A 9531-nucleotide genomic window follows, 5' to 3' on the forward strand; every position below is an offset into this window, starting at 1 on the left:
GTTAAGTAGATTCAATGTGGTGGGCATGCACAAAATGACTACGTCACGTAATGACCTCACCATATTACCGAACTTGACAGTCAAAAGTATGATAACAATAGTGTATCACAGTAGTTATTTATACACCAATTAGAACTATGTATGTACCAGGAGTACCAGACTATGTATAGCTGTGCAATTTCGTGCTGTGATTCAGTACAGCTGTTATTTTTAACTATTTTCTATGATCTGGAGATGCACAGCACTGTTCACCATGTGAGAAATTATCAATAAATACAGAGTAGGAAAGCAGCTGCCTCCGTGGAGAAATGTAGTAGGCACACTATGCCTTACTTTGTGAGCTCTATGGTTCGTTCTTCACTGTCTCAGTAGATACACATTTAATCCAATTACTAATTTCGAGTTAAGCAAGAAATTCGGTCAAGTTAGAGGATGGGCACCAGCCAAAATAGGGTAGAAAGTTCACTGATAACGATCAACAGACTGACTAAGAAATACGTCAATCACATTGAACCTAATAAAAATATACCGTCACAGCATAGCCTGGGCCGAGTGAGATTCGGGCGCCGCCTCGGAAGGATTAACTGACTTAATAACATATAACGGAATAAATAACTCAATGACAGTAAGTAATAACAAACTTTAGCTGTGACTGAGCCGTACCTTTCACGTACGGTTTGGGTCCATTCATTGTCTTTATGCAGGCTTGAGATCCTAGGATTTTCTGAGAGATCTGACTGTAGAAATTGTTTTGGGCTTAACGCGAATCCCTTGCAACAGCTGAAAAAGTTTCCATTAAATTTGCTCTGTCAGTTTCCCTAGATCCTCATTTGTATCGTGAATTTAACAGTGGTTCTTCTGAACATTTTCCGAATAATATCATTAAACCAAAAAGTTCTATTATTTCCTTTCTAACAAGACATCGTACACATTGATGTTGAATGCGAATGATAACATCTTTTTCAAAACTGATTGCGGATCTTGTATGGCTTATGAATTTGAAGTAAACGTTCAGAATTAGTTTTTAAGTAACATATTAGTAACTGTTGGATCAGATCTATGTCAAGTTATGGAGACAGCCTTACATTTATATGGAACATACTTGCTGTCCCTATGAAGATAAGTAACCACATCAACTTTTAGCACTCTGTCTCCGTCTCCCTTTTTCTGTGCCCATGTCATAGCACATGAGAGTTTGGAAGTTTTGTCTTTTTAACATTGTGAAGACATAAAATATCAATTGTCAACTTCATTTTTATCTATCATACAATATATGTGGCGTTTTGTGGTTATATACCCAGTACTATAAATACTGCAAAAAATGTCTAATACCTTTAAGTACAACCATCATAACAAAAAACTGTGTACTTATATAATTTTTTATTTGGAACAAACAAAGTGCACCACAGCATCTAATATTGCAGTGGGAGACGAAAGAGTCGTAATATTTTCCTTTTATCTTTTCCAAAACAACTGTCAAAGACTGAGCTACCACTTGGGAAAATAAAATTAATGGTGTTTGTGTTCCTTTATTATTCGTGCTATACTGGAAATTTTAGGTTTTTTATCAAGTTGTAGCATAGTAACTAATATTGTTTATTTAAATGTTTTATTTTCGCATGTGTCTGTGTATGTGCAAGTGTTGTTTATTTCATGATTATCTGATGTGAAATGCTTAGTACTGTAGAGCTTTTTAAAACAAATTTGAACGAAAAACCGAGTTAAAAGTTTTCTTTGAATGAGAACACTGAAGAAATATATTTCATTGGAAGTTTAACTGAAATTTGAAATTTTAAGATTTATTTCAATTGCTCAGCGTGGAATATAATTACAGTGTAGGGATATTATCACAGATTACATCTCACTAAGCAAGTTATGCTAAAAGAGCTACAGGAAACTTAAGTAATTTAGCTGAAGAAGAAGTAAATTTACATAAATTACGAACGAAAAAAGATGGTGATGGCGCGAAGACGTCTTCGTTATAAGCGATTTTTTAAAACAAAATATTAATTTCTATAGCAATATGTTGTGAACCACATAGAAAACGTATTGAGACAAGAGAAATCACTTTTCAGTAAAGCTGGGCTGCTTCTACTTCAAAAACACAGAAATTGAAACTAGACGATAAGTGTGCTCTTCTTATACTTGGTTTAATATCAACAACGACGATTCTATTTACACATATTTCGACTAGTGTGTTAAAGCAGAAATTACAGGAAAAGAAGCTGTGAAATCATCTTCTTTTTCCTCAGATGTTGCGTGCTTACTTCTGAAATTTCACCTACTTAAGAGCTGCAAAAAGGAGACTGCAAAATTTAAACTTCTAATATTAGGTGAAAAAGTAAACAAGAAAATGACAGTTGCTTTAGATGTTGAAAATGAAACTACACCAGAAAAGACATTAGAAGGAACTACAGCTGACGCCAACTTGCTGGTCGATAACATCAGGAAAAATTTACACTTAGCTACAAGGAAGAAGCAAAGTCAGCTGTTGACTATCCTCACAACAGTGAAATAGTATCGGGAAAAATTCCAAATACTTTCAAAGTTTCTGATTACTTGACACAATAAGCAGAGAGTCTCGTTAAGGAAAAGTGTTTCTTAGCAGAACAAAACCTGGGGGAAAGAAACAGAAACTTGAAATAATCGATTTACTGATAGACAGTCTAGAACCCTACCTGGTATAAAATATGTCTTATTAACAATAAAATATATTATTTAGAATAAGATTATTTTGACAGTTCAGAGTAATTTATCCAAAAAAATACAGACAAAAGTTTTTTATAAATTCTGCTCCCTTTGCCCCATATGGTGCGTTTTTGCTGGTGGTATCCATATAGATTGTGCCGTTACCACTTACCGGAACAAAATTTCACTAATGAGATCGGTACCACTTCAAGAAAGCTATAATTGTCTCACAAAAATATTTGTATCTGAAAATCCGACACCTGCGTGTACGCTACAGTACTGCAGTGATTGTTCTCCAAAAGAAACACTTTTATGTTTCCTAGGAAAATTACTTGAATTCTTCCATTGAAAATGAAACCACTGAGCTTCATCACTGGATTTATACTGACCAATGTGCACAAATGACTTTATTCAGGATGTTTTATCTAACCTGAGAAAAGTTTTTCCACATTCTGACATTGCTAGGTCTCAAAATATTACAAGGAAAATAATCATGTAATGGAGACAATGCCACAGTATTTATGGACTTCAGTGAAAACTTCTCTTAATTTCTATGATACCAAAGGACAAGTGACTCTTGTAGTGTACATCCTTTTACAGTTTAAAAAATACTGAAGGTGAAAGATGACTTTAGTGTGTGTTATGTGTGATTACATTTGATGAGTCTATATTGGTCCAAAAATTTCAACGAAGTATGACAGACTTTATAATAAAACATTCATCTGTCAAAACAAACAGCAATTATAGATGCCCAGTCCCGTGTGAAGATAAATGTTATTTTATTAACCTCTGTCTTAGTGATCACTCCTTGCAACTAGCCAAGGAAATACAGAGTTTGGTGACATGGGAAGGGCAGTTAAAAGATACCATGGAAGGAAAATTTTCAGATCCCCAGGGAATCAAATACTATTTTCATCAGATGTATTTCAGTTTTGTCATGATAACATCACCAAAGTTAAGTTTTCAGAAATTAATTACGAATCTTTAGATTAGTCACACTCTGTCACTGCGTAACACTTTGCAGAATTTCAAATACTTCCTGGAAAAAGAAGTTTTCACAACTTTGAGCCATGAGATTGTATAGGGAACTTCAGAGCAAGGAAGACCACTAGTGATAAGCAGCCCAGCTTGAAATATAATTTAAGAAATACATTGAAATTCCTTGTGAAAAGAAAATCTGATTCGATCAAGATATGTATCTTGCAAATATTCCAACCTGAGATACATTAGTATAATCACTGAACATTCTACTGTGGAATTTATGCATTCCTCAAGACATTCGCCGATATTCCATTTTCCTAAACGAGAAAATATGTGCTTCCTGAGGTTGAAACTCTACTTAAACAACAAATATAAGTATTTACTAGCTTTCGAAGGAGTGTACGTGCTCTATTCTGAAAAGAATAAATTACATCTAACGTATGCAGTGTTGTTTAAAAAACTGAATAACTTTATCTTTTTAATATTGCTATTTCTTATATAAGTTTATTTTCTCTCGGGCCTACATCATGATAGTTATCTTGTAATGACATTGTAGCAATAGTACTGAATCAGAATGCCGATGTAATAGGACATACATCCAACAAACTGACAACAGTTAGATTCGTTTACAGAACTGGACATAATCTCAAAAACAAAACCACCACTACAAACGAAACCAGGGATACATAAATCAATTACTAAGACTGTTACAATTCTGTAGAAATTAGTCGCAGAGAACACACAAGAAACAGCGACACAAACCAAACCAAGTTTCTTAACCACATAAAAAAGAAAAGAAAAAAAACCACGAGGCTGATCATATAAACGCAATGAAAATCTTACATGCAACACCAAAGGGGTTCAAAATGAATGTTTTGAAAGAAATCTAAACGTATTTGCCTACAGATAGACTGAAGATGGTCACAGATTTGAAATAGGCCTATTTCTACTATATAATCTACAGCGATAAAACAGTGTCAGTTGTAGCAGCATTCTAGTTCAATGCGGTTATTACAATCTCCTTTATAAGTGTAACGACTTAAAATTTCGATTTTGTCGAAAGTATTGTTCTGGGACCTTTGAAATGTCAGTGATTTATTTTTGGTTTTGAAAGTATAAATTAATAACTTATTTGTTACAAAACTTAAATATAACAAGGGAACAAAAGCCTGTCGTACGTGTGTGTGTGTGTGTGTGTGTGTGTGTGTGTGTGTGTGTGTGTGCTCGCATGTTTTCGAAGAGGAGACATGTTGCACTCGAAACAGCAAACTCTCTTACTAAAAATGCGTGTATTAATAACGTATGTTGAGAAGAATACCTTGTCACATTTGTAATAAGTGTGTCTATGATAATGAGTGACGATATAAATTCTGGTAGGTAACGCATCACGTAAGATCCGAATATATATAGATACGTTTCACTTTAGATTGTCAGATATGTGTCCTTGCACTTTTTGGTACCAGTGTGCATTTGAATGGCACCTGAGCAGTTCATTCGTAATTTGTCATAAGTAGTGTGTCTGAGCAAGCTATTCTTACGTCACCGAATAGTAAGGGGTGGAAATTAGGAAATTTTTACTGAAACTCACGTTGCCACAGTGAAATTCAGCTCATGCCAGAGGGCCGGAGGCAGAGGTGGAACAGAAAACGTGCCATTATGTCGCAAGTCGATCAGGTCGACGACACCAGGTCCACGACTCTGTCTGCCGAGTGGGGATACGCATTGAGCACAAAGTAGACCGCTACGGAAAACCACAGGAAGCGAGACAAGCACATTCATTAGCTCGTGAGACAAGCTGCAAGAGACTATCTCTTTCAAAAGAACACATAGCGGAGGACCGACACAGCAGTTAACAGCCTATTAAGTGAGTATGGCAGAATAAAGAGGCCACGTTCGGTAATTACGAACCGTCCCTTGTGTCCCAGTTCTAGTCATGAGTTGATCATTGAGATCGATGGCAGTCAGAATAACAGCGCACAATTCCATGATTATGACACTGTAGATGCCTCAGTGCGGTCTTTTAGCTAGCCTGATTAAACTCGTGCTGCTCGCCGCCTACCGTGTAGTGATGGAGGAACTGACTGTCTTCCTACTGCACAGCATCGCAGAGTGCTTCCAGGCCTTGACATCGACAAGGAAGCTGGAACAGAGCCCTTTAGGGACCATGTATCTGTATCAACAATTAGGCGCCTTCGGGTGCTGACGCCTACCAAGGGTAGGGAGAACATCAAATGACGACACGACTGCCGACACCAGATTCATCGATGGTGGATCATCAACGGTCATCGCAGGATTCGGAGTGAGACCGAATATCTCCAGCAGCCAGTCCGGAACAGCTGCACCTGGTCGCCGGCAGTCCGCCACGGCATCAAGGTCACCATCCTCTTCTGAGTGTGCAGCGGCTGAGCTGACACGACGGGCGTCAGCTAGAATCCAACACGCAGCAGAATGAGCAACAGCCGACGCTGGTGCGGCAGAACGACGACTTTTAAGTGTTGTGAATCAATAACTGAACCCTAATAAAGTTGTACTAGCGTCGAAGACGCTTCACAGATTCCAAACAGCTATCCTGACATCACGAGGTGTCTCTGCTCGGCCATCTGTACTATGTCAAGTTCGCTTGCGAGGCAAAGAAAGGAAGTAATTTTAAGGTATAGAGTCACGTAGGTGACGACGTCATAGAAGATGGAGCACTAGCTTGGACTAGGGATGGTTGGAGAAGGAAATTGACAGTGCCGTTTCAAACGGACCATCACGGCCTGCGACTTAATCGATTTAACGAAATCACAGAAAGCTCAAATCTAGTCGGCTGGACGGGGGCTTTTTACTGCAGTCCGCCCAAAGAAAACCCAATTATCTTAACAATAAGTCACACCGCACAGTTGAACAAGAGGCATCCAATTTGTATGTAACACTTATTTTACTAATCGGACGTACTTCAAAATTTGGGTAGTATTCTATTTATCGATTTCTACTTCATCTCATAGCATTGTTCTACCAGATAACGGAATAAGTAAGTAAAACGTAAGAAAAATTCTAGCGAAATAAATTTTCTAATCGACAGGCTATTGTCCGCATTAAACTAATTTTGAAATGGTACAGCAGAACTGTGGCATTTTTGCACTACTTTTGAAACAGTTAATTTTGTTCTGTAGAAATCTGGAATATCCCCTGAAATAGACTCCTTTGGGCGCAGAATCGGAAAGTTCTGGGTGATTGGAAAAGAAGGTAAGGATTTAAATTGCTTGTTACAAACTACAGAAGACACATTGCACGTGTGTCTCGACAGAGGAAGGTTCAAAGTTTTGGCACAGCTGTGCTGTTTGTAGCCACATTGCGACTACGGCATAAGAGAAATCACTTTGTACGTTGCAACTTGCGCGAAGTCTGGTATGGTAGAAGCTACTAAGGAGTGGTAAGGTGCCGGGCTAACATGAATTCAGACATCCTTTAAAACAAATTTATTAACAAAAAACTCTTACTCAACAGCTATTAGAAAACATATTGTCCAACTCCTTTATTTTATTTTTTTTGAAAGATGCCCATTACAAGGCTTACTCTTAATAATAGTTATATTGAACCAGCTTCAAGGGTAAAATACCCGTGATACAGTAGTGACAAATTTGAGCCCAAAGCAATTATAACATCAGTTAAAAGATTCAACTCAAACTCTATAACTATTTGTGATAAAAAATTTAAAATGCCCAAGGCTGTCTTAAAACGACATTTAAGAGCCTTCAAACAAATTTATAATAACAATCTGACAGCAATTCAAACCTAAAAACAGTTTTCAGATAAATCGAATTTAACTACAGCACGCAATGTACACTACAAATTACAGCTGGACCATTATCACAAGCTTTATAAACACCAGTTTTTCTCGTGCCACAGTTTAAAAGTTGCTTCTTTACCATGCAGGAGTACCGAACAATTTCAAAATAAGTTTAGGTACAATACTTCTTCACATGATCGCCATATTAAGACATGTGAACGTTTCAACTACAAAAGCTAACTACTTAACTCAAGAACAAATCTGCAGCATTAGAGTTCATCCGCTGCTATCTCAGTGGGTTTACAGATCTTGCAATCTTATTTTATTTCACACGTCAGTCTTGCGCACACTTCCTGACAATACACTGCACACATCATTATACTGAAGTGATAACATCTGAAACATAAATCAGCAACCATTGGTGCCACACAGGCATACAAAATAATGTCCCACACCGGGGCAAACTTAATGACAATGACAACCATGTGACATGAAAAGTTAAAACAAACAAATGACCATTCAGGAAATAGTTGAACTAATGACGCCCCACGTGGGCTGACTGACTTACAATTTTGCAAGACGAATAACTAAAACACACAGATGGGCAAGTACTCAGTAGTAAAGTTACTCAGCTTCACGAGAAGTTATCCAGTACTCGCGTGTAAGTGCAGCCACGGCGCATCTACAGTATAGTAACGGCTGTACAGACCTCCAACCGTTGCTTCAACCGCCGATCTCCTTGGGGCAACACCAGTCTTGTGCAACAGAAGCTCTCTTGAATGCAAAAGGGGAGCTAGCTCCTTTCCACATTTTTTTTATTTTTATTTTTTTTTATTTATTTATTTTTTTTTTTTTTTTTGGGTCATCAGTCTACTGACTGGTTTGATGCGGCCCGCCACGAATTCCTTTCCTGTGCTAACCTCTTCATCTCAGAGTAGCACTTGTAACCTACGTCCTCAATTATTTGCTTGACGTATTCCAATCTCCGTCTTCCTCTACAGTTTTTGCCCTCTACAGCTCCCTCTAGTACCATGGAAGTCATTCCCTCATGTCTTATCAGATGTCCTATCATCCCGTCCCTTCTCCTTATCAGTGTTTTCCACATATTCCTTTCCTCTCCGATTCTGCGTAGAACCTCCTCATTCCTTACCTTATCTGTCCACCTAATTTTCAACATTCGTCTATAGCACCACATCTCAAATGCTTCGATTCTCTTCTGTTCCGGTTTTCCCACAGTCCATGTTTCACTACCATACAATGCTGTACTCCAGACGTACATCCTCAGAAATTTCTTCCTCAAATTAAGGCCGGTATTTGATATTAGTAGACTCCTCTTGGCCAGAAATGCCTTTTTTGCCATAGCGAGTCTGCTTTTGATGTCCTCCTTGCTCCGTCCGTCATTGGTTATTTTACTGCCTAGGTAGCAGAATTCCTTAACTTCATTGACTTCGTGACCGTCAATCCTCGCTGTTCTCATTTCTGCTACTTCTCATTACCTTCGTCTTTCTCCGATTTACTCTCAGACCATACTGTGTACTCATTAGACTGTTCATTCCGTTCAGCAGATCATTTAATTCTTCTTCACTTTCACTCAGGATAGCAATGTCATCAGCGAATCGTATCATTGATATCCTTTCACCTTGTATTTTAATTCCACTCCTGAACCTTTCTTTTATTTCCATCATTGCTTCCTCGATGTACAGATTGAAGAGTAGGGGCGAAAGGCTACAGCCTTGTCTTACACCCTTCTTAACACGAGAACTTCGTTCTTGATGGTCCACTCTTATTATTCCCTCTTGGTTGTTGTACATATTGTATATGACCCGTCTCTCCCTATAGCTTACCCCTACTTTTTTCAGAATCTCGAACAGCTTGCACCATTTTATATTGTCGAACGGTTTTTCCAGGTCGAGAAATCCTATGAAAGTGTCTTGATTTTTCTTTAGCCTTGCTTCCATTACTAGCCGTAACGTCAGAACTGCCTCTCTCGTCCCTTTACTTTTCCTAAAGCCAAACTGATCGTCACCTAGCGCATTCTCAATTTTCTTTTCCATTCTTCTGTATATGATTCTTGTAAGCAGCTTCGATTC

Source organism: Schistocerca piceifrons, chromosome 4 (genome assembly GCF_021461385.2).
Source record: "Schistocerca piceifrons isolate TAMUIC-IGC-003096 chromosome 4, iqSchPice1.1, whole genome shotgun sequence".
Lineage (NCBI taxonomy): Eukaryota > Metazoa > Arthropoda > Insecta > Orthoptera > Acrididae > Schistocerca > Schistocerca piceifrons.